The sequence below is a fragment of the Mastigoproctus giganteus genome, chromosome 9 (genome assembly GCF_048544385.1).
Source record: "Mastigoproctus giganteus isolate SK-2022 chromosome 9, ASM4854438v1, whole genome shotgun sequence".
Classification (NCBI taxonomy): Eukaryota; Metazoa; Arthropoda; class Arachnida; order Uropygi; family Thelyphonidae; genus Mastigoproctus; species Mastigoproctus giganteus.
In genome coordinates, this window is record NC_143583.1 from 174961609 (window position 1) to 174984018 (window position 22410).

Consider the following 22410-nt stretch of genomic DNA (forward strand, 5'->3'; position numbering starts at 1 on the left):
TCACTATCATCATTATTAAGGATATAGTGGGGAAGAGTGCAAGACACAAGCACAGCTTTATTACTATCATGCTGAAATTTGTATTATAATTTTTGGAAATAAAAACAAAATTTAAATTGTACATTAATTTCTGATTTTTTGCATTTCCAAAAAAAAAAAAAAAAACACATTGGTAGGTGTCACACCTGCTGATGCGAAAAAAATAATGTGTGCCACAGGGTTGGTAATCTTGTAATATATAGTTTCATCTATTAAAAAAAAAAAAAAAAAAAACACTGAATGGTACCTAGTATATGTTCAGGCCACGATATGCAGAAAAATTTTAAGCAACATTTTTGTGTATGTGTGTGTGTGGGGGGGGGAGTATACCTTATGGTCTAGCACAAACAGGTGACAAGTTCATGAGAAATAAACTGAAAAGTGTAAATTTCAATTTTCTCTTAGTGTCAACAGTATTCATAAATTTGGTTTAATCCATGCATTCAATCTTCCAGACAATTATACATTTGTGCAAATCAGTCTGTGGAGCTCAATGACATTTAAGTAACATTCCTGTTAAAATAAATGGAGGTGCAAACCACATTGACTTTTTTTTCTTTTTCTTTTTTTTTTTCTCTCCCCAAAGAAAACTTCTCATTTGGTTTAAAAAAAAAAAAAAAAAAAAAGTGTCCTTTACTGGTCTTATTCCACCAAGCTCACCAAACATACATAACGTGAGAGTCTAGGGCTGCGAGGACATGTACGTACATTATTTAAGTGAAGCAGCACCTGAGGTCTATCTTGCAGTCCATTAAGTGTGGGTGAAAATAGTGATGAGTTATGTGGTTTTGTTGTTTGACTGGCCACTTTGCTACCAGACAACAGTGACCACTTGGAAGGCTACTTCCTGGTACCCATCCATTCCCATGAAAGGAGACATGCCATCTTTTGTACATGTGATTAGGTGTCTTCATCAAAGCATTGGGAAGATTAAATTCTTGCAAAATTTTGAATGTTTGAATTGAGTGTACATGCTTTATGATTGTCCCAATTACCAAGCCACAGAATTACTAATGACAAAAATAGAACCACTCATAAGTGAGAAACTATTTCAGAGGAGCACAATTTCTTCATTATTAGGGGAAGAAACATCACCACAACTGTACAAACTTTACCTGTGACATAATGCCGCACTAAGTTAAAACTTAAGATGTCTAAAAATACCTGGACTAACTCATTCTTGACTTGAACTTGACCAAAATAACTGCACAAATTGACCCTGGGACCCTGTCACTTTGCGTTCCTACCTTAAGCCAGTGTACATGATCTAGTACAACTGATTGAGTATGTTGAGAATATGTGTGCATGTATGTATTTATTTGTTTGTTTGTTTGTTTGTTTGCTTGCTTGCTTGCTTGCTGTCCCGATATGCAAATTGTCTGTAGGCATGTTAAATTAAGTGTCAGCCAATGTGTATACTTGTTAACTATTGAACTCCCCCCACCAAGTGAATTTTCTGAATGTATACACCGACGAGCCAAAACATTATGACCACCTACCTAATATGAAGTTGGTCCTCCATGTGCAGCCAAAACAGCTTGTACCCAGCGAGGCATGGAAGCTACAAGATTTCTAAATGTGTCTTGTGGTATCTGGTACCAACAAGTAACCAGTAGATCGTTTTAACTCCTGTAAGGTCCATGGCTGAGATGCTGCCGATCGCAGTTGCTGTTCAAACACAAACCACAGATGCTTGATGGGATTGATGTCTGTGGAATTTGGAGGCTAGAGCAATACCTGGAAATCTTCCTCATGTTCTGCGAACCAGTCTCGAATAATTAGTGCGGTGTGGCATGCCGCATTATCCTGCTGAAAGAGGGCACTACCAGAGGGGAAGGCCGTTGCCACGAAAGGGTGTACCTGGTCAGCAATGGTATGTATGTATGTGTGTGTTTTATGTAAGGGTGGCTCCTAGAACAAAGTTCATCTCCGCTTCGCTACACTGTTCATTTTTACAGACTGTTAAGGTTAGGACATGTGGGTAGTGAGGAATGGGGGAAAAAATAATAATAAAAATAAAATAAAATAAAAAAAGTTTTTCATCCCAACTCGGGAGAAAGTGATAGAATAGAAAAAATTTTGTTAGTGAGCTTATGTGTGTTCTGTAGTGTAATGTTGTATTTTGGCTACCTAGAAACCGTAATCACCAGAACAGCCGCTTCCAGGTACTCATCCCTAGCCGCAGGAAGGCAAGGCCTCCCTTGCTACTAGCTCGCCCTCCCTCCCTCCCTCCCCCCGAGGGAGCAATTATTTACTGGATGAAGAGGAAATAAGGGGGTAGGATGAGAAAGGAGGGGACATCTCAGCCCAGAGGGGGTCCCACACCAGGGCGTAGAGAGAGAGAAAAGAGAGAATGTGGGGCTATCCAGAACTGAAGAGCCACAGTTCATGGCAGAGCATGACAAAAAAAAAAAAAAAAAAAAAAAAATTTTTTTTAAATTGCTTAGTGTGACAAGAGGGCTATAACAATTATCTGCTCTGACTACTTCTTCAGTGATTGGTGTCTTCTTGGTTATTGACATTCACTGCCAGGTAAAGCGTTTTTCTTTTTGTGAAGACACCTTTAACAAAAATCTGGAATGCTACAAGGGTTTGTGGAGCTAGAAGTAGTTGTCCAAGGGTGTCTGGAGGTGAGATTGGGAAACTCGCTAAATAGCCATTCTCTGTGATCACAATACTCGGGGCATGTGAAGATTATGTGCTGCCAGTCCTCGTGTTAAGTAGACCAAGCTGATGAAGTTTTGCATTTATTGCTCCGTGTCCTGTCACTAAAAACGAGGCTTCAAGAGATAGTGAAAACCATGAGTTCACTGTTCTGATTGTTTTGAACTTCACATAAAGGAGGAACTTTCGCGTAACAGCTCCGGTTGTTGACGCATCCCATCACTCTTGCCATCTCACGATCAGCTGTGTAGCATCGAGTTCTTTCTTGGTGTCAGCATCCAGGTCGATAATTATCTCTAGCAGTGTGGAAGGGATTCTCTTCTTAATTCAGTAGCAAAGTCCTAGAAAAATGAAGTGCAGGTCAAGGGGCAGTGTATGGCAGCAGTTGAAACAGTTCTGCAGATGTGGTGAGTGGATAGCAGCATGGATCTCTGTATTGAATTTAGTTTCAGGCCCCAGCTGCAAAGGTAACAACAACGGGGGAGAAAAACTGCTTTATAATAGAGGAGTACTGTTCGTCTGGATAGACCCCAGATGCTGACAATGGAAGCTGAAAAGTTTGATTTTTACAGACAGGTGTTCAAGATGTTGGAGGAATGAGAACTTATGGTCAATAATGTCTGGTCATTATTGACCATAAGTTCGATGTTTGTGTTACCAATGGCAGCCGGAACCCGGCAATTTTGATCGGGGGGGGGGGGGGGGGGGGCTTCTCAGGTCAAGGCTCAAAGTTAAAACCATCATATTTGTTTTCAAGGAATTGATCTGGAGTTTGTTGTCTTTGTCCAATCTGTTAGGTTATCAAGGATTCTCTGTGCATTAGCTTCCAGCCCGGCCCTGGATTGTCCAGGAATTACCAGTGTCAGGTTGTCAGCAAAAGCTATGATTTTAGAATTGTCATATGATGTTGTTTTGGTTTTTAGGAGCATTAGCAACTAAGGCCATATTGCTCCGTGACATGCGGTGGTCATTCCCTGACCTTTCCGCATCCTCCGTATTTGGTGGTGACGGGCTCGAACCCCGGTCTAATCAAGAAGCATGTGATACGCACTACTGCTCTCCCCACCTGGCTACAGAGGCGCCGAATTGTCATATGAGTTTTTCAACCAGTCCTGCAGTACAATATTCCATATTAGGGGTCCCAGTACAGATCTTTGAGGACATCCCCTGGTGACTTTTAGGTAGGTGGTAGACATCAGAGTGACCAGCACATTGACGACTGGACCCAGGGTATTCCAGCAGAACATCGCCCAAACCATGATACTGCCGCCACTGGCTTGTTTTTGTCCCATGGTGCATCCAGGCATCATCACTTCCCCAAGTAAATGACACATATGTACCTGGCTGTCCACATTGTGCAACAGGAATCGCAATTCATCGTACCAAACGACCTTCTTCCAATATTTCAAAGTTCAGTTTCAATGCTTGTGTGCTCATTGTAGGCACTGTTGCTGGTGAACCGTGGTTAGCATGGGCACTCAGAGCAGCTTGCGGCTACACAGCCCCATTTGCTGGTGACACATTACTCCTCTCAATAGCACTCCAGTTTCCAGCAAGTTGTGCAACAGTCGTCACAAACCATCTGGGGAGAGCCTTCGCTCACCTCGAGCATTGATGAGCTGTGGTTGTCCGACACCTTGCTGGTGGTTAGTGGGTTTCCCCTCCTCGGACCACTTTCGGTAGGTGCTAACCATGGCTGACCTGAGCACCCCACCAGCCGTGCCGTTTCGGATATGCTCTGACCCAGTCATCTGGCCATTAGAATCTGGCCTTTGTCAAACTCGCTTAAGTCCACTGCCTTTCCTATCCGAAGAAGAAGAATAACAGTGTTTAAAGGAGCTAAGTATCAGGCGTTTATTATACAAAGGGTACTAGGAAAGTTTTGCAATACAGCTTTGTTTATTTAATTTTTTCAAAGTAATTTCCTCTACATTCAATACACCTCTCCATCCTCCGAAACCAATCTTTAAACCAGTTCTGCCAAGTTTCACTAGGGAGTAAAGCACACTTGTTGTCCCAAGCCCGTAGAAGGTACTCATCACTGGAAAACCGCCTCCCTTTTAGCTTCATTTTCACATGCGGGAACAGTGCAAAGTCGCAGGGAGCAAGGTCTGGACTGTAGGGAGGGTGCTCGAGAAGTTTCAGTCCTGTCGTGGTCAAATATTCGGTGCAGGCTTTGGCGCGGTGAGCTGCAGCATTTTCGTGATGGAGGTACCAGGTGTCCATTCTTGACTTTGGCCGCAGGTTCTTCATAGATCCAATGACTTTAGGCAGGCATTGTTCAGTATACCACTTAGCTGTGACTGTCTTCTGCGTGTCCAAAATGACACGTTCCACAATTCCACTCCATTTGAAAAATACAGCTATCATTTTCTTCTTTACAGATCGGGATTTTCTGACAATTACGGGTGTGTCGTCATCATCAAAGACCCAAACTTTGTTTTGAGCCTTGGTCGGCAGATCGTAATAGTACAGCCAAGTCTCGTCACCTGTCACGATGTTGTTCACATACCGAGATTGTCCCTTATCAAACTCTTTTAAAATCTCCCCGCACCAAGTTACACGTCGTGTCATCTGCTCTTCAGTCAGTTGATGCGGCACCCAGAGAGAACAAAGTTTCTTCACGTGCAAATGATCTTGCAGAATCGAACGAATCGCTGGTGCATTTAGGCCCAAAGTATCCTCTATCTGTTGGTAGGTCACTCGCCTGTTTTCGTCAAGCATTTTCCTCACAGCAGTAATGTTTTCCTCCGTAACTGACGTTCGTGGCCTTCCCGGCCTCTCAGAATCCTCCAGAGTGAAATTTCCCCTTTGGAATTCTCTATACCACCTGAATATCGTTGTACGATGTGGACAATCATCATCTAGTGCAAGAGTCATTTCTTGTAAGCACTGGTCTATGGTTAAACCACGCACGAAATTATACCGCAAAACTGTCCTTATCTCATTTCGTGACCACGATGCCATCGCAAGCACTTTACACTCTCACTACTAATGAATAACTGAGCCCATCGACTTGGCGCGGCAGCTACTATGCACGTATGAACATGTCTCAACATGCAGCAACAAGCAGCTTCCTGTGATTCACTGTTGCGTCATATTGCAAAACTTTCCTAGTACCCTTTGTACCATGTCCCGATCCACACTATAGTTAACCTGCAGTTGCTTCGATTTGTATAACACCTCGCTAGTCATAATGTTTTGGCTCATTGGTGTATATAATAAATTGTGTGCGAGTGAATGAATGCATATGTTAGGCGTGCGCACGTGCATGCAGTCTATATTCAGAGTGCTATGTAAAGTTAATGTCAATGTTTGTGCACTCTGGTATGATTCAAAAAAAAATTTCACCTACAGATTAAGATGTGAATTAGTGGTGTGAATGGTTTGTTGTATGTGTGGAAACTGTGCAGTGACCAAATGAATGTGATCGGTTGGGGGAGGGGGGAGAGTCTGGTCTGTGTACAAGATGATAGATGATATAGCAAACAAGAAAACAAGTAAGTTCCATCCTTCTCTCACATATTTGTGTGAGAGAAAGGTGTGACTTGTTTTCTTGTTTGCCTAATAGCAAAAAGGGGAAAAAATGTATTTGTGTACGTTAAATGTGACAAATTGAGTACAAGTGATATGTTCACTACCGATTTCCCCCCCCCCCCCCCCCCCAACTTGACTTTTCATTTTTAATTGACAAGGGGAAACTTGAAGATGTCATATTTGTTTCTCCTAAGCAGACGGCAATAGAACTACAGAAGCAGATTAGGTCACATGCCTGAGAAGCTACTGCAAAAGCCTCTACAATTCCACCTTTTTATCTTTTTTTGAAGATGATAAGATGTCTATCCAAGTTATCTTCTGCGTGGATCTCCAAAATAGTTTCATAAAGGTTAGAATTGTCAGTAGTATCCATAACAGAGGTTTCAGTTGTCTTCCTCACAGTGTACATGCTTTCTATTTGGGCTGATCATACAGAGACTACACGTAACATGCCAGTCACAATACACACTGGTATGATGATTTGCATGTTATTAGTTCTATTGGCTGTCTGATACTGGGACTACTGAGTAGGCGAGAGCAGTGAGCTAGCCTTCAGAGGTGGGATTAACGTGCCAGTATGAACTGCTACAGAATGAAATTTTTGAGAAGCTTCAGTGTATGTACACTTTGGCATATTTTGCACTTCTCTCTCCCTCTCTAATAAATATATATTAGATAATTATCTATACAACACTGGTGTAAATACACCACAGTTAACTCAAAGAAAAACTACAGAAGTAGTGTAAAGGCATCGATTTAATTGTATCTTATATTGTGACTACCTTCACAATGAGTTACCATGTATTGTACTACTTCGAATAAGTAACGCTTCACTAATAGAGAAGACTACTGTAACTTATTCTCAGTGGGCACCACCACCACCCAAACAGCACTGTTTCAAGGCTTGTTGGCCTATCGTCAATGGGTGAGCAGGTCCTTGGTATTTAAATCATGCCAACCCAGTTGTGAAGATATATTTCCACAATATGAGAGATGCCAAGAGATGTGCAAAATAATACTTAAATGAAGTGCACATGCTCAAGACATAATATATTAAGAGTTTGACATACTCAAAAATATCAGTGTAAATACACCAGGGTGAACTCATAACAAAAAAGTACAGAAGTAGTGTAAAGGCAGCGATTTAATTGTATCTCATATCGTTGCGAAGGTAGTCACAATATGAGATACACATAAATTGATACCTTTACACTACTAATGTAGTTTTACATGAGTTCACTATGGTATATTTACATTCATATTTTATAGAGTATTTCACACTCATAATATATTATGCCTTCAGGATATGCACTTAATATAAGTATTAGATAATTATATATATTATAATTATTATAATAAATAAATAATGGAAAAAGAGTGGAGCAAAAAAGAAAAATTATTGGTTTTATGGACCAGGGACACCAATTAAGCAAATGAACCCTGTGACCATCTTGAATAAATAGTGATATGTTGAAAGTGTATACGAGAAAACTGTTACTATTGAATCTACGGTATACACAAGAAGTTAATAAGATAAAAATCAAAAGAAATGAGGTAACAAAACAAATATAAAGAACTAAAAGTAATGAATATGAAATGCAGTAAAAAAAATTAACATAAAATGAAATAAAATAGAATAAAGTGAAAGCAACTAAAATAATATAAAATGAGATACCATATTGCCATATAACTCAATTTCAGTTTTTTTTTTTTTTTGTCCTCGCTTTTCCCCATTACACACACACACACACACACACACACACACACACACACACACACACACACACACACACACACACACACACACACACACACACACGTGTGTGTGTGTGTGTGTGTGTGTGTGTGAGGTCAGCATTTTTACTGTTTTGGCGTGAAGTTTTTATGGCTGGATGCCCTTCCTGATGCCAACCCTCACCCTTTATCCGGGCTGGGGATATGCGGTGGTCATTCCCTGACCTTCCGCATTTGGTGGTCACGGGCTCGAACCCCGGTCTAATCAAGAAGCGTGTGCTACGCACTACTGCTCCTGCCCAACTGGCTACGGAGGCGCCATAACTCATAATTTCAATGTCCTTTAACAAATTTGTTAAAGGTTGTCCATCGAAATTATGTGAAATAGGGCAATCTGTAGGCCTTTGTTTCTGACATGGTCTGTATGCTCAGGAACATATGCGGTGAAATGAATTTGAATTTAGAAGCAAAAATTAGGCTGAATAAGGTATGCCAATAATTACACGTACACGTAGAGTATATAGATCATAGATGACCTTATAGAGGAAAGAAAGGAACAGAAAAATTGAAGTAAGGATTAAAAAATGGGGTAAGGTTAAATAGAAAGTAGGAATGAACCACTGAAAATTACTGTTACCGTGTAGGACTGAAAATGGTTAAAATGGCATCCATGTGTATATTTATAATGTACTAGTGGTTCAGAGTGTTATAAATCGGTGGTAGTAGATTAAAAAAAAAATACTGAAAAAATTACTGAGAATATTGTTGAAAAATGATATATGTAATACTGGAGGGATGCATAAGCATATACATATGCATATGATGTGCACGATGATGATCAATACAATTAAATACAGGAAGAACATATTGTCCAGGAACTATCATAGCTTACAAAATAACAATAAACAGTGGCTAAAATTTTGTTAAGCAGAGAATTAGTTGGGAGGTAGCATCTCGATGTTGCGTTCATAAAACTAATGGCTCACGAGAAATAAGATGTAGGGACAAAGGAAAGTAAAAAGATAAATGAAGTAGGGATAAATAGATGGGTGGTTCGGGGTTACAAATCCCGTTCCTGTATTTCACACTCCCAGCCCTGTGCGCAACCTGCACACAGGTCTGGGAGCGTTTACCTCATGTATCTAAAGTCAGTCATGTGGGTAAGAAAATAAAATAAAAATGAAGAATTAAATTAGCATTACCATTAGTAGAGGATCTAGAAAAGTTGGGCAGATGGGCTGAAAAGTGGTAGCTAAACTATAACATAAAAAAATGCAAAGTACTGCATATGGGTAGCATAACCCCAGAGAAACATACCAAATGTGTGGTACTACACTCAGGGAGGAGGAGAATGAAAAAGACATGGGGGTAATTGTGCAGTGATAAATAAAGTTTTCTGAGCAGTGCAGACAGGTCACACAATCTTGTCAATGACATACAGGAATTTTACTAGTGGTGAAAAGGAGGCAATTATCCCGCTGTCTAAGGCAATGGTTAGGCCACGCCTTGAGGTCTGGAGGCCTCGTTTTAGGAAGGATGTAGAGTTGCTAGAACGAGTATGGAAAAGGGCAAAAAGTTTCGTAAAGGGAACAAAGGGGTCTTCTTAGAAAGAAAGGCTTAAGTTCTGCAAACTGCAACATCTGGAGACTAGGCACCTGCGAGGTGATTTGACTGAGGTGTATAGGGCCTTGAATGGTTTGAGCAGACTCAATGCTGATGGGATTCTTCCTCTTGCTCAGATTATAAACCTGAGGGGGCATAAATTCAAATTAAGGAAAGACAGTTGTATATATGTTGTAGAATAGATGTGCAGAAATTTGCCTTTAGCCAGCGGGTAGTTGATTGCTGGAATAAATTTCCATCTGTCGTTGTGGAAGTTGATAGCTTAAATAAATCCAAAGAAGAACTAGACAAAGTTTTGGAAGAAATGGATGGGTGAAATGGGAAGGTTTTTTTCTTTTTGCTGATGGTATATAAGCTTGCTTTCTTGCATCATATGATCTACTCATGTAATGCTAATTTAATTCATTTTAATTTTCATTTCTTACACACTTGACTGACTTTAAATATATGAGGAACAACACTCCCAGACTTAATTCAGGGTGCTAACTACAAGAACGGGATTCCCAACCTTGAACTACCCATCTATTTATCCCTTCTTCATTTATCTTTCTGCTTTCCATTGTCCCTACATCTTATTTCTCGTGAGCCACAAGTTCTACGAATGTAACATTGAGATGCTATCTCACAACCTATATAAAGTTTTAGCCACTATTAATAAATATCCTGGGCAATATATTCTTCATGTGTATTTCACTGCATTCATCATCACGCACATCATATTCGTACGTCCTTTCAGCAATTCTATATATAGTTCTGCATATCTCCAGTATTTCGTATATATAATTTTTCAACAATATTCTCAGTAATTTTTTCAGCATTTTTCCCATCTACTACAGCCAATTTCTAACACTAGGAACCACAAGTGCACATACATACATATAAATATATACATGAATGCTATCTTAACTATTTTCAGTCCTACACAGTAACTAAGTTCCTTACTGGTTCAGTCCTACTTTCTATTTTTTCATCCCGACTTCAATTTTTCTGTTCCTTTATGTAGCCTCTGTAAGCTCATCCATGATCTGTACGCTCTTCTTATAATTATTGGCATACCTATTGTAATGTCTGCAATTCTGCCCAGACATGATAGCAGGGAGTTACGATGATAGCCTTATCAATCAGTTCGGCCCTGCAGGGATTGTGCAAGGCTCATAGGGTAGAATTTTCTCAGCATGGTCTGTGCTTGTTAACAGGAGAGACTGATTACACAGGGACGACATTCACTTAAATAGAAGGGGTGCAAGAGTGTTTGGCTGGTGCTTTCAAGGCAGCGTTAAGTGAGTCGGAAAACTGCTAGCTCGGGGGTTGAATTAAAGACTGAAAGGTTAATAGTAGCCGCAGGCAAAAGTGAAAGTGGTTTTTGCATTGCATTTATTAGAATCAGCAGTGGCCTGGAGAGTGGGCTGCTGGATGGTTCAGGGATTAGTGAGAGTCATCATGAAACAAATAAATACATGGGCTCTGTTAGAGTAGCTAAGAATAAGAACGGGTGGACGTACACTTGCATTTACACCAATGCAAGAAGTATAGTAAATAAATTTGATGAATTTGAAGTGCTGGTCAAGATCATCAAAGGCAGACATTCTTGGGATATCAGAGACATGGTGTCACACAGATATAAGCAGTGTATAATTGGAATTTGGAGAGTATAATGTGTACAGAAATAATAGGATAGGAAGGGAGGTGGGGATATGCTGTTAATTAAGAAAAACAAAATCTAAGGAAGTGCATTCAGTTGACATATATGGACAGTCCAATGTTGAGTCAGTTTAGTGTGGCATAAGCACTAGGAAAGCAAAAATGAGAGTAGGAGTGTGTTATGGGCCTAATGATACTAATGAGTACAATAAATAATTGTACAGAGAAATAGAATGGACCAGTAAATCAGACTGTGTTATAAGTGGGGACTTTAACTTCCCAGATATTGACTGGAACTTGTGGGTTTGTCACTTGCATGCTAGCAAGACTTTTGTGGTTAATTTGAATGATTTTTTTTCTGCAGCAGCATGTTAGAGAGGTAACGAAAGATGGTAATACTCTTGATCTGGTTATCAGCAGTGATTATTCATGTAGAAAGAATTTGGAGACAAAGGAACCACTAGGTGGCAGTGTTCACAGTATACTGATGTGGGATTTACTTAAAGATATAATTACCATAAGGGGTAAAGGGAAAGGTTTTTGCTTCTGTAAAAGTGACTACAGTAGTCTAACAGTTTTTAAATTCTGTACAGTGGGCGAAACTGATGATGTTACCAACAGAAAATTCTAAGTTCGAAGCATTCAAGGAACTAATCGGGGAAGCTACTAGTATTTTCATACCGATTAAGAACTATTGTTCAATGTTTAGGCCTAAATGGATGTTAGATGAACTAATGAGACTGGTGGCAGAGAAGAAAAATGCATGTAAATTATCACAGGAACATATGGTAGATATAATCAAGTCACAAAGGAGATTTGGCAAAGGATGCTAAGAAAAGCAGTAAGGACTTTGTTACTTATATAAACTCTAGAAGGAAGGGGTTCAATCAGATTGGTCCACTTGATATCGATTATTTGACTGTTGATGATCCTGCTCAGATAACTCATAACCTGAATGAGTATTTTGCATCTACATTCACACAGGCAGAATTATTAAGGGAGGAAAATGCCAGAAGCTCAAAGTGTAACAGGGAGCTTAATGATTTTGTAATAACTGAGAACAAAGTGGAGGAGAAATTGTTGAAGTTAACCATAGGAAAGGCACTTGGGGCGGATGGGATCTATCCAGTTATATTAAAGGAGGCGGCAAAGGAAGTAAGCAAACCCTTAGCCATAATTATGAGAGCATCCTTGGATTCCAGGTAAGACATGACTGGAGATGTGGAAATGTATCCCAATTTACAAAGGGGGGAGGGTGTAAGGTGAAAGAAGTAACTGCTGACTAGTTAGTTTAACTTCTGTTCCGGGGAAAATAATGCAGTTGCTGGTTAAAGATGCATTGCAGGATCATCTAGAAAAGACTGCAGCAATAATTCAGACAGAATATGGGTTTGCTAAGGGAAAGTCTTGTCTGACCAATTTCATTGGATACTACGATGTGATCACAAAGGAACTGGATGCAAAAAATAATTTTGATATCATATATTTGGATTTCAGGAAAGCTTCTGATACTGTTGTGCATGAAAGACTACTGTACAAATTGGAGCAGAATGGTATTAAGGGTAAGTTGCTACAATGGATAAAAGGATGGTTATGTGGGAGAAGACAGAGGGTGGTAATCAATGGGTGCTGCTCTTCGTGGACTAATGTTATTAGTGGAGTCCCACAGGGTTCGGCGTTGGGTCCACTGTTGTTTTGCATATTTATCAATGATATTGATGAAGGTATATCAGGCTTAATGTCGAAGTTTGCAGATGATACAAAGGTCGGCAGGGTTGTTAATGACAGTAATGGTAGTGTGCTACTGCAACAGGATCTAGATAATTTGGGCAGATGGGCTGATAATTGGCAACTGAAGTTTAACATTGACAAATGAAAATTACTGCAAAAATGGTAGAAGTAATCCCAGAGAAACATACCAACTGTGTGGTACTACATTTAAAGTGATAGAAAATGAAAAAGACAGAAAACATATCTGCAGTCAGATATGTTTTCTAAGCAATACAGACAAGCTGCCAGAGCAGGTCATGGGGTATTGTTAATGATATACAGGAATTTTGCTAGTAGGGAAAGGGGGGGGGTTATTATTCATTTGTATAAGGCAACGGTCAGGCCACATCTTGAGTAATGTGTAAATGTCTGGAAGCCTCATTTTAGGATGGATGTAGAGTTTCTTGAGCAGGTACAGAGAAGTGCAACAAGATTGGTGAGGAGACCAAAGGGGTCCCTTACCACAAAATGCTTAAGTCCTGCAAATTGTAACGTCTGGAGACTACACACCTGCGAGGTGGTCTGATTGAGGTGCATAGGCCTTGAATGGGTTCAGCACGCTGAATTCTGATGGGATTCCCCCGCTTGCTCAGATTATGAACCTGAGGGTGCATAAATTCAATTCAAATTGAGGAAAGACAGTTTTAGAACAGATGTGCAGAAATTTGCCTTTAGCCAGCGAGCTAACTTCCATCAGTTGGTGTGGAAGTTGATAGCTTAAATAGATTCAAGGAGGAATTGGACAAACTTTAAGAGGGAATGGATGTGTAAAATTGTTTTGTTTTTTTGGGCTGATGCTACATAAGCCCATACGCTTGCCTTTTTGCCTACATGCCTCCATTACTACTATTACCACCTTATTCGGCCATATTTTTGCTCATAAATTCAAACTCATTTCACAGCATGTGTTCCTGATCATATAGACAATGTCGGAGGCCTACACATTGTCCTATTTCACATAATTTTGATGGATGACCTCTGAAGAAGACAATGAAATTATGAATTATACGGCAATATGGTATCTTATTTTATATTATTTTAGTTGCTTTTACTTTATTCTGTTTTATTTTAGCTGATTTCATATTAATTTCGTTTAGTTTTTTATAATTGTTTTGTCACCTCATTTCTTTTGATTTTTATCTTATTAACTTCTTGTATATAGATTTGATACTAACAGCCTTCTCCTATACACTTTCAATAACACGCACGCACCTTTCGGGAACGAGTTCTATTTGAAGACGTTCATTACATGCTTTGTTTGTTTTGTGTATCTGGCATTCCTGAGCTTTTACGACACATATCGTATATGTTAGCAGCCTTTTTAAAGCCTTAAAACCATGTACTAACATCGAATGGTCTATACAATGCTTTATTGTAATGACCATATGTGTTATGGTTTATTTTATACAATTCATAACAAAATAAAATAAGAAAAGAAAAAACAAGAATATCGTACTTGTTAATTTTAATTAAAAACGAGTTACAAAATAGAAATAAAGAAAATGAGTGCTAACATAATATATGTACTGTACATACATATGTATTCAACTTTTACTCATCAATATCTTCATCAGATGTCAATATTTTCCTCATAAGTGACTCTAGGTGCAGATGAGGTAGATGGAAGGATGTCTGATAATGAAGAAACTGCTGGGTTTTCCACTTTTTTAAAATGTTTTTATAGAAAACTGCACAGTTGGCTTCTTTTTTTCTTCAATAATCACACTGCAGCATGCTAGACAGTCATAAATGCCTATTTTCGCTTTTGCAATTCTTTTCATATTTGCATCTTCTTCAAAGATTGCCAACCCCTCAGAAATTGATTTAAAAGCTGCAGCCATTTTTGGCCTTGTAAATGTTCTGGGAGACTGTGGACTATCAGATTCTTTGGTTACTTCAGAATTTAGATATGCCTGAATTCAAGTATTTCATTTGTTGTTAATTCCTCAAAATGCAAGTCCAAAAACTTTCTCACATCATGATCAATGTTCATTTTATTGCCCAATTCAATAATTTCTTCAGTCACAGGTTCTACTGACTCCTCATAATCACTTGAATTATTCACAAACTGTGGACACAAGTTATTCCACACACCACTTAAATTTGTTTCCTTCATATCACTCCAGGCACCAACAATGCATTATAAATATATTATATAATATCGGTGTAAATACACCACAGTTCACCCATAAATTTAACTACATAAGTAGTTATTTGGATTTTAGGAGCATTAGCAACTACGGCCGTATTGCTCCGGTGATATGCGGTGGTCATTCCCAGACCTTTCCACATCCTCCATATTTGGTGGTTACAGGCTCGAATCCCAGTCTAATCAAGAAGCGTGTGCTACGCACTGCTGCTCCTGCCCACCTGGCTACAGAGGTGCCTACATAAGTAGTGTAATGGCAGTTTAATGTTATCTCATATTGTAGCTACCTTTACAATGAGATACCAGGTATTGCACTGCTTCTCTAGTAGAGGAGACTACTGTTATTTATTCTCAGTGGGCACCACCACCCAGATGCAGGTAGGTACCCTGATAATGCAGACATGCCATCACGGTTGCAAAGTTAATTATAATATCAGTGTAAATACACCCTAGTTTACCCATAATTTAACTACATAAGTAGTGTAACGGCATTGTTTGATTTTATCTCATATCGTGGCTACCTTCACGAGATACCAGGTATTGCACTACTCCGAATAAATAATGCTTCTCTAGTAGAGGAGACTATTGCTATTTATTGACAGTGGGCACCACCACCCAGAGATATTTCGGAGCTTGTTGGCTCACTCAGTGGTGGGTGGGCAAGTACCCTGATAGTGCAAAACATGAAATTTGTTTTGCACTATCAGGTTGTGAAGTTAATTCCAAAATTAACTATATAATATCGTTGTAAATACACCATAGTTTACCCATAAATTTAACTACATAAGTAGTGTAATGGCATTGTTTGATTTCATCTCATTTTATCCCACCCATCAATGAGTGAGCCAACAAGCTCCGAAACACATCTATGTGGTGGGGGCCCATTATGTAGTTAAATTTATGGGTAAACTATGGTGTATTTACAATGATATTATATTGTTAATTTCAACCCATAACATATTATGCTTTGTGCATTTAGTCTTCAAAATGTTATCATTATCTTTTCCATTTGGCATCTCTCATTGTGGAATTAACTTTGCAACCATGATGGCATGTCTGCATTATCATGGTACCTGCCCGCCCACCCATGAGTGAGCCAACAAGCTCCGAAAAGTGGCTGGGTGGTGGTGGTGGTGCCCACCGAGAATAAATAACAGTAGTCTCCTCTACTAGAGAAGCGTTATTTATTCGAAGTAGTGCAATACCTGGTATCTCGTTGTGAAGGTAACCACAATATTAGAGAGACCTAGACAGACTTCAGGAATGGTCAGAAAAATGGCAGCTGTGCTTTAATCCAACAAAGTGTAAGGTATTACACCTGGGAAACAGTAATCCCAAAATAACTTATTCACTTGGTGGAGTTCAACTAAACCCAGTACTGGAGGAAAGGGACTTGGGTGTTACGATACAGTCAGACATGAAATTCTCTGAGCATTGTAAACAGGTTGCAAGGAAGGCCCATGGTGTCCTATCGATGATCTATCGAACTTTTGCAAGTAGAGATAGGGACGTGATAATCCCATTATATAGTTATATAATGGGATTATAGTTATATAATGGGATAATACAAAATTAGTCAAGAAACACTTGTCATGATGAACCGAAGACGACAAATGAAAAGCAAGAAAAACACTGACAGGGAGAAAATTGAGTATACTGAGTTATGCAAAGCCATTAGAAAGAGACTCAGAGAGGACATAAGAAGATTTAACACAAGAAAAGTAGAACAAGCATTAAGGGAAAACAAAGGATTTAAATCAGCAGCCATGAGCAGTAATACAGAAAGACAAATGATACTGAAACTGAAGAATAGCGATGGTGTACTTATAAACAGCAGAGAAGGCATAATTCAAATAGCAGAAGACTACTATAGAGAATTATACAAGGAGCAGGGGAATGATGCCAGCAGTGGGGAAGATGGATTGCAAAGTAGCAACACATACGACATACCCAATATTCTTCCTGATGAGGTAGAACATGCATTGAAGAAAATGAAGAATCAGAAAGCCCCGGGGGAAGATGAAGTTACTGTAGAGTTGTTAAAATTGGGAGGAACAGACATAACACAAAAACTGGCAAGGCTCTTCACAAAGTGCATTAGAAAAGGTGTGACGCCTAAGCAGTGGAATAATGCAATCATAGTTTTGCTGCATAAGAAAGGAGATAAATCAGAAATTGGAAATTATAGACCAATTAGCTTGTTATCCCACATCTACAAGTTGTTCACAAGGGTCATTACTAACAGATTAGAAAGAATACTGGATGAGAATCAACCGAAAGAGCAAGCTGGCTTTAGGACAGGATTCTCAACTATGGATCACCTACATGTAATATCACAGCTAATGGAGAAAGCAAATGAATATAAAACACCATTATGCCTGGCATTTGTGGATTATGAAAAGGCATTTGACTCCATACAGCATAAGGCAATGTTTCGGGCACTGGAAAGACAAGGCATTGATACCCCATATATTATGATTTTGAAGAAAATATACGAGAGTGCTACCTCCTTTATTAGACTAGACAAAGACAGTAGGAAATTTAAAATTGAGAAAGGAGTTCGACAAGGAGACACAATATCTCCTAAGCTGTTTACTGCTGCCCTTGAGGAAGCTTTCAGAAGATTAGACTGGTCGCAGAAAGGAGTCAATGTGAACGGAGAGTACCTAAACCATTTGCGATTTGCAGATGACATTGTGGTCATAAGCCATGATCCCAAAGAATTAGAGGAAAATCTTAATCAGTTATGCACAGCCAGTAAGGATTTTGGACTAAAGATGAATATGGCTAAAACAAAAGTAATGATGAACAAGTATGCCACAGAAAGAGACATAATGATTGAAGGAGCAGTAATTGAAAAGGTGGAGTCATATACTTATCTGGGACAAGTTATTAGCTGTAATAATGATAAATGGCTGGAAGTCAAGAGAAGAATAAATTTTGGATGGATAGTATTCAGGAAATATAGTCACATACTGAAGAGCAATATCCCAGTTTGTCTGAAACGTAAAATAATGGACCAATGTATACTCCCCACCATGACTTATGGAAGTGAAACTTGGGCACTCACCAAAAGAATGGAAGAGAAGCTGAGAACCACACAGCGAAGAATGGAACGAATCATATTGGGAATAAGACTGTTAGATAAGAAGAGAAACACATGGATTAGGCAACAAACTCAAGTAAAGGACATTCTTATCAAAACTAAAGAACTAAAATGGTCTTGGGCAGGACACATAGCTCGAAGACATGATGACAGATGGACTAAGAAAATAACAGAATGGTATCCAAGAGGAGCTAGAAGAAAACCTGGAAGACAAAGGCGGAGATGGATAGATGAAATTCATGAGTTTGTGGGTAGTAAATGGATGTCCAGTGCTCAAAACAGAAGCAACTGGAAAGTTGCTGGAGAGGCCTTCATCCTGCAGTGGATTGAAAATGGCTGATGATGATGATGATGATGATGTTAGACCACACTTGGAATATTGTGTTCAAGTATGGAGACCGCACCTAAAGAAAGACATCGAGCTTCTTGAAAGGGTGCAAAGAAGGGTAACTCACCTGGTGAGATCGGCAAAAGGGCGTCCTTATGAAGAAAGACTTCGAATATGTGGGTTGCAGAGTTTGGAAACTAGACACCTTAGAGGAGATTTGATTGAGGTGTTTAAGGCTCTGAGAGGCATCAGTAAAATGAATGAGGACAAAATTTTCAAGATTATAAATGATGCTAGAACTAGGGGACATAAATTCAAGTTACGGGGGGAAATGTTTAGATTGGACTGCAGGAAGTTTTATTTTAGCCAGCGAGTTATAAATTACTGGAATAAGTTGCCTTCATGGGTGGTAGAGGCCGACAGTTTGGGGAAATTCAAAGGTCATCTGGATAGTACTTTCGGGTAAGGGAAGCGCATAGGATGATAGGTTTAATTTCCTTTTTATTTTATTTTTTTTTATTTATTAATTATTATTATTTAGTTATTTATTTATTTTTTTTGTTTTTATCATTGTTTTGTTCAGATTTTTTTTTTTTTTTTTGGCTGGTGCAGCATAAGCCATAGGCTTTCTTGCACCATGCGGCCGTTACTAATACGAGATAAAATCAAATGATGTTGTTACACTACTTATGTAGTTAAATTTATGGGTAAACTATAGTGTATTTACACCAATATTATACAGTTAATTTCAACCCATAGCATATTATGCCTTGTGCATTTAGTCTTCAAAATATTATAAATGTATGCTTTTCAGAAATCCCATAAGTTCTTCTCTCTGTCTATAAAAGCAATGGCTTGAGAAAAGGTCTGCCTTAGGTAATAAAAAAAAAAACAATCTTAATTTTATCCTTGAAATCAGCTATGTAGGATGGATAGCCAGGTGAATTATCAATTGGCTTAAAATCTCTCTACCTCGTGTAAAATTCATCTGTTGTCTCTACCGTTCTCCCAACTCCACTAATCACTTGGAGCTCTTTGACTTCCTCTCTTTGCAACTTGACTTTCTCCAGTCCAACTTTCCTAACAGTGAGGTAATTTTCCTTGGTGATTTTAACGTTCACAACTCCAGCTGGCTTCCGTTTTATAGTCACACCGACCCAGCAGGTCGAGATGCTGAGGCTTTTGCAATTACTAATGACCTAGCACAGATTGTTCATTTACCTACAAGAATACCGGACAATCCTAATCATATATAGCCAATACGCTTTATCTTTTTCTCACAAACAACCCTTCTAAGTAAACGGTTGAAGTGAGAGGTCCTTTAGGCACTTCAGATCACAACTTGGTGATTGTCTCTTCTCCAATGGAACCTTTATCTCATGGCTATTCCCAACCTCGTATTGTTTGGCATTACAAGAATGGAAAATGGGATGACCTGAGAGACTTCTTTTCTTCTTTTCCTTGGTCTGATTACTGTTTCAAAACTTCTGATGTCAACGTTTGCTCAGATTGTGTCAGTGAAATTATTCTTGCAGGAATGGAATCCTTTATCCAACACTCCACTTTAAAATGTCGTCCTTTATCTAAACCTTGGTTTTCCAATAAATGTGCTAAGGCTGTTCAAGAGAAGAATGTTGCATATCGTAATTGGCTTGTTTCTAATTCTTCAGTTTCATTTTCTGCCTACACCAAAGCTCACAACAATTGTAAAGCAGTTATTAATCAGTCCAAACTAGAGTTTGAACAGGCTAAGAGTAGAAAACTTGCTTCTTGCCCTAATGGTAGCCGAGAATTCTGGTCGCTTCCCAAAGCTATTGGCCGCAACTTTTGCCCATCTCTGCTTCCACCTCTGTCCAAACCAGATGGTTCTGTTGTCACTTCAGCCAAGGATAAAGCTGACCTGCTAGGATCCCATTTTTCTTTCAGCTCATGTATTAATGATCTTGGTAAAACACCTCCCACCATTCCTAACAACGCTCCATTCAATGCCTCCTGTGGTCTTCCGTCAAAAGGATATCAGAAGGATTTTGATGAATCTTGATGCTAAGAAAGCTCCAGGTCCTGATGGTATTTCTCCACTTGTTCTCAAAACCTGTGCTCCTGAACTTACTCCTATTCTTTGCCGCCTTTTTTCACTTTCTTATTCCAAAGAATAATTTCTTATTCTTGTTAAAAAGGGTGGCAAATCCCTCCCATCCAATTATTGTCCCATTGCAATTACTTCTACTCTTTCTAAAGTAATGGAGAAATCAATTAACCACCAACTCTTAAACTACCTAGAAACCTTCCATCTGATCAACGATCGCCAGTATGGATTCCGTCAGTGTCGATCCACTGGTGATATTCTGGCTTATGTTACCCATTTATGGACTAATTCAATGGAAAGGTTCGGTGAAACACAAGTAGTTGCTCTTGACATCTCAAAGGCTTTTGATCGTGTTTGGCATAAAGGTCTTCTAAACAAGCTTCCATCTTATGGTTTGCCAACTGTTTTTAGTAATTGGTTATCCAGTTTTCTCTCTGATCGCTCTCTGAGGGTGATGGTAGATGGCTCTCTGTCTTCTAACTTCTCCACTAATGCCGGTGTCCCCCAAGGTTCAGTTCTTTCCCCCACTCTTTTCCTTTTGTATATCAATGACCTTCTTCCATTGACTGGAAATCCTATCCATAGTTTTGCCGAAGATAGCACATTGCATTCAACTTTCCATTTTGAAAAACCTTGTGCTGCTCAATCAGCTTCAAGTTCTCAAAAATCTGCTGCCAATTCCTTAAATACCGATCTTCAGGTAATTCTCCAATGGGGCAAAGACAGTTGATTTCAACCCTTCTAAAACTCAGTCTTGTCTTATATTTCCCAAAACGGATTCTTCTACTCCCATGCTTATCTTTAGGGACACTCCGATTTCTAGGCAAAATGATATATCTCTTTTGGGGATTACCAAGACTTCTAATCTCTCTTGGCACAAGCACATTACAAATATTGCTTCCTCTGCATCTAAAAAACTTGGTTTTCTCTTTCGCTCTCGGCGTTACTTGTCTTCCAAACAGCTGCTCACTCTGTATAAATCACAAATCCGCCCTGCCATGGAATATTGTTCCCACATCTGGGGTGGTGCCCCCAAAACCTCTCTCAGGCTTCTTGATTCCATTCAGAAGAGGGCAGTTAGGTTAATTAATGATTCATCTCTAACAGAGTCTCTCCACTCGCTTTCTCATAGACGTACTGTTTCTGCTGCATGCCTCTTCTACAGATACTTCCATGGGCACTGTTCTTCTGAATTGGCTTCTATAATTCCTGCTCTCTCTTTCAAAACAGTCCGAACACGTGCTGCCACCAGCCAACATCCATTTACTGTCCAACTTCAAACCCACAGAACCAACTTTTCATCTTCCTCATTTATTCATTCAACTGCCGTTTTCTGGAACAACCTTCCTTCATACGTATTTCCTGAAAATTACAATCTACAGAAGTTCTAGTCCAATATCAACAAATATCTTCTTTCGTCTTCTCAACCTCCAACCCAAGCACGGTATTAAGTACTATAGGTTCTATTACCTCTCGTGTTTGGGGCTCTCATAAAAAAAAAAAAAAAAAAAAAATTTAGGATGGATAGCCAGGTGCATTATCAATTGGCAATAAATTTTGAAGGGTAAATTTTTAGATGCACAATACCTTTTCATTTCCCCACAAAATAGTTTTTAAACCAGTCTTCAAACAGTTCCATTGTCATTCAAGCCTTCCTATTACATTTTCAGATAACAGGAAGGGATGACTTCAACATTCCTTTTAGCCCTTGGGTTTTCTGATAAATAGACAAG

The 22410-nt window shown here is 39.1% G+C and overlaps 1 protein-coding gene across 1 annotated transcript in view; it reads right to left on the bottom strand.

The window, feature by feature from the left end:
* The window catches only part of Uba2 (Ubiquitin-like activating enzyme 2), a 368774-nt gene that overhangs the window by 65096 nt on the left and 281268 nt on the right, over positions 1-22410 (bottom strand). The window lies entirely within an intron of this gene.